Consider the following 4,294-nt stretch of genomic DNA (forward strand, 5'->3'; position numbering starts at 1 on the left):
TAGATTTGATGAGAGAACTGAAATCACTGTAAATGAAGTGGATCAGTAGATTAATTAAAATGATTCATTCACAACAAATGTTTTGTTTGTTTGTTTGTTTTATTGCCTGTTTAGAGCTTGGCAATTCCAGGAATCATTAAAATTTCCACAGAAAAAAAAAAAAAAATCATCAAAGGAGCAAGAGATCTTTTATTGTAAATGGCTTAACAATTATGTACATTTGATGTATACTACACTTCCTGTAGCATAAAATGTAGAGTAAAATACTCATGTTTACAAGTATGAAAAGTGTTATGTGGCGTGATGTGATGTGCAGTTTATGGGGAATGTATTGCTTGCACCACTCTGTGAGAAGAGAAGCAGGGCTATATGGTAAAACCATTTAATGAAGTGCAAAAATTAAAACTAGATTCAGAGTGAACTGAGAAGCAGAGACAACCTTGATTTATGACTTTCATTTGTATTTTTATGTTCTTGTTAATAAAAGCATTTCACTAAAGAAGAAAAGTATGTTAGCTGTAGATTTTAATGAACATATTAATGCGAAACATACACGTTATATTGCATATTGCTAAACTTTATTCCTATTAGGCTAGTTACAGTGTTTCAAAGCTGTCTAGAAAAGGTTTATTGTTTCAACTCGTACATGTAAAACAGACTTCCACTGTTCAGATGACAAAAAAAGGAGAAAGTCCCATTTTTCACCCGTGAGGTACACGTGCCCAAGTGATCATCAAAATTCAGGTCTTTGTCCCACACCTCCAGCTTCAGGTATTCATGTAGATTGCAGTTTGGGAAGTTGAACTGTGCAGACCATGTAGGTCTATTGTTATCCTTGTGAAATTCTGTCTGCCCCCCAAAAGAAGATCCACACCAGACCTTTACGTATGGATCGGGAAAGTTTCCAAAAGGATCACCGGTGAGGTCTTTGGCATGTAAGCCAAACACCCGAACAGCAGCACCGGCAGAGTCCATCTGAGACGCCAGCATCAGCACAGCCAGAGACACCAGCCGAATATCATAAAAGACCGCCATATCTGTCCGAAAGAACACAGGTTTAATTATAGAGATGTATGACACAAATATTGAAAAGTAAAAACAATGTGTCTTAAAAGTGTCGAGAAGCTGAAGTGTGATTCAGTGTTAAAGATGCCTTACCTTGCTTGTATTAGATTCAGTATGTATAATTCCTGATCCTCACAACCTTTATATAAAACTGTCCAAGCAAAAAAAAAATTCCAAAGATCATCAACAGGTGGTTCAATAACCTGCGTGTCTGTGTTGTTTTCACATTGACCTAGTTACATTAGTAAAGATGCCAAGAGTGTAAAAATTGTATCCCAAGTAAGCATAGAAGCAGTGCATTAAGATAATAGTTCAGTCCTACAAAGTTACAAAGGCAGAAAACACTGAGCCAATGATGTACAAGAGTATATATATATATATATAGAGAGAGAGAGAGAGATGATATGGAACTGCAATTGCCTCAATTCATTGATTGCTGGTCCGACTCAGAATCCAATATTTTACCAATATGAAGAGGAGGGTCTTATCTCAAGGAAAAGAAATACTGCATGTACACATCTGGAAGGACGAGGCACAGAGTGCATGTGCACACATGGTGTCATTCACACCTTTATCATATATATGCAAATAACACTCAATATGTCCTGAAATGGTAGGGTGCAGTGTTGTGTAAAGTATCAATACACTATTTTATCCCCCCAAAAAACAAAAAAAAAACTCACCATTCTCTTTGTACATCAGATGCAGATTTGCTAGAATGAACAAATAATTATTGGACATTCATGACATTAAAGGTGGGCACAAATAACACTCTGAAATGGATCACAGATAATACAGATTGCAGTATTTAGTAGCTCATGAGAGATATAATAAAGTAACTGAAATTAAATGCACTTATGTATCAAAAGTCATCAGCTCTATTGCTCTAAACTGCATAACTAATCCAGGATCCAGTATGAATTGATAAGGAGAAGCAAACTTGATTTATTTAAATGACTTTTATTAAGTTTACAAATAAGGTAACAAATGCTGTTTTATTGGAGCGCAAAGCGCAGTTTTATATGAAGCCGATCCCTCACCTTCACAAGAGCTGCTCATGCCGTTTAAGAATCCGTCTGGAAAATAAAGACACCGTGGTTATGCTAGGAAGGGTGCACTGATGATAGGCACACTTACGCTTTGCATACTTAGACCGATCAAAGTCTCTAAAAAACTCAATCCTCAAGTACTTTCACAGCCTTTGAATGTGATATAATGGCTGGATCATGTATTTGTACACTTTATATAAGAAGCTTTTTGCAACTCTGCCTAAAGGCTAGGACTGTGCCATCAAATGGGTTCAGACGTATAGCCAATTCAAAACGACACCTCGTTTCCGCAATATATTAATATTCACCCTCTGTGAAGTCCAAAGACCCAGAGAGAAAGCCCCATATTCCACCTGTCTGCCACACGTGTTCAAGTGATCATCAAAAATTCAGGTCTTTGTCCCACACCTCCAGCTTCAGGTTTTCATATGGATTGCAGTTTGGGAAGTTGAACTGTGCAGACCATGTAGGATTATTGTTATCATTGTGAAATTCTGTCTGCCCCCCAAAAGCAGAGCCACACCAGACCTTGAGGAATGGTTCGGGAAAGTTTCCAAAAGCGTCATCGGTGAGGCCTCTGGCATGTAAGTCAAACACCCGAACAGCAGCACTGGCAGAGTCCAGCTGAGACACCAGCATCAGCACAGCCAGAGACACCAGCCGAAGATCATAAAAGACCACCATATCTGTCAGAAAGAATACAGGTTCAGTTATAGAGATGTCTGACACAAATATTGAAAAGTAAAAACAATGTGTCTTAAAAGTGTTAAGAAGCTGAAGTGTGATTCAGTGTTAAAGATGCCTTACCTTGCTTGTATTAGATTCAGTATGTATAATTCCTGATCCCCACAACCTTTATAAAACTGTCCAAGCAAAAAAAAAATTCCAAAGATCATCAACAGGTGGTTCAATAACCTGCGTATCTGTGTTGTTTTCACATTGACCTAGTTACATTAGTAAAGATGCCAAGAGTGTAAAAATTGTATCCCAAGTAAGCATAGAAGCAGTGCATTAAAATAATAGTTCAGTCCTACAACAAAGGCAGAAAACACTGAGCCAATGATGTACAAGAGTTAGAAAGAAAATCAATCATCTTTTGAAATATCTTATCGATAAAATATTTGAAATGTGCTGCATTCTTAGAAATTAACTATTTAATGCTATAGTTTAATTTTTTCTTTTTACTTTTAGACATTTTTTAAGAAAAATTTAAAAACAGTATATATATATTGTCACGGAACGCACGACAGCGCCTCCTCCTGGTTTCACTAGGTCCCTCTCTCCTGCATACTAGGACTGCATTTCCCTCATCACCTCATTATGATTTCATCAGTTTCACCTGTGCACCCTCAGCTCCCCTTTATCTGGACTGTTCTTTTCTGTTCTCATTTGTGAAAACGAGCGTTGAGGAGAATGAGAGAAACCACTCCGGAGCAAGATGAAATCAGCTATTATATGATCAAGCAGTTAAGTGAGGAATTATTGAGAGTAATGTTAGAGTTCTATAATAAAGTGTGGGAAATGGGGGTGCTACCGCAAAGTTGGAAAGAAGCATTGATACTGCCAATAAAGAAACCAGGGAAGGATCCAAGTAAGCCGGTTAGCTATAGGCCAATAGCCCTTACATCTCATGTAGGGAAAGTGATGGAGAGAATGATAACGGATAGATTAGTATATTTTTTGGAAAAAGAAGGAAAATTAACACCTTTTCAAAGTGGATTTAGGGTAGGAAGAGGAACTATGGATCCGGTTATGTGTTTGGAAGCGGAAATAAAGAAAGCTCTGTCAAATAAAGAATCAGTAATTGCTGTGTTTCTGGATATTGAAAAAGCATATGATATGTTATGGAGGGAGGGTCTGATGATTAAGTTGGAAGAGATGGGGGTAGGGGGAAGAATGTTTAATTGGATTAATGACTTTCTCAAGCAAAGAGTAATAAGGGTAAGAGTAGGAGATGCTATATCATCTTAAGGAATAGTAGAACATGGTACTCCTCAGGGAAGTGTAATAAGTCCAGTACTTTTTATAGTAATGATAAATGATATATTTAGTAAGGTGGATAGGAGTGTTGGTAGATCACTGTTTGCAGATGATGGAGCTTTGTGGTTCAGAGGGAGAAACAATAAGTTCATTATGGGGAAAATGCAGAAGGCTGTAGATGAGGTAGTTAAATGGTCATA

The 4,294-nt window shown here is 37.4% G+C and overlaps 1 long non-coding RNA gene across 6 annotated transcripts; it reads right to left on the bottom strand.

Moving 5' to 3' along the window:
• Positions 1-463: 463 nt before the first annotated feature.
• Positions 464-3,144, bottom strand: LOC311290110. 6 transcript variants are annotated; one of them, XR_014627319.1, is made up of 7 exons: positions 2,922-3,144; positions 2,643-2,800; positions 2,423-2,567; positions 2,106-2,141; positions 1,749-1,778; positions 1,159-1,216; positions 464-1,037 (listed from the first exon to the last, which is right to left on the bottom strand). It is a non-coding gene; the product is annotated as an uncharacterized lncRNA (long non-coding RNA). The 6 variants fall into 6 exon arrangements; XR_014627320.1 differs by having other exon boundaries at positions 1,159-1,297; positions 1,486-1,778; XR_014627323.1 differs by adding an exon at positions 1,486-1,584 and having other exon boundaries at positions 1,159-1,297; positions 2,423-2,800.
• Between the last annotated feature and the right edge of the window lie 1,150 nt (positions 3,145-4,294).

Source organism: Rutilus rutilus, assembly GCF_951802725.1.
Source record: "Rutilus rutilus genome assembly, chromosome: 4".
NCBI classification, from domain to species: domain Eukaryota; kingdom Metazoa; phylum Chordata; class Actinopteri; order Cypriniformes; family Leuciscidae; genus Rutilus; species Rutilus rutilus.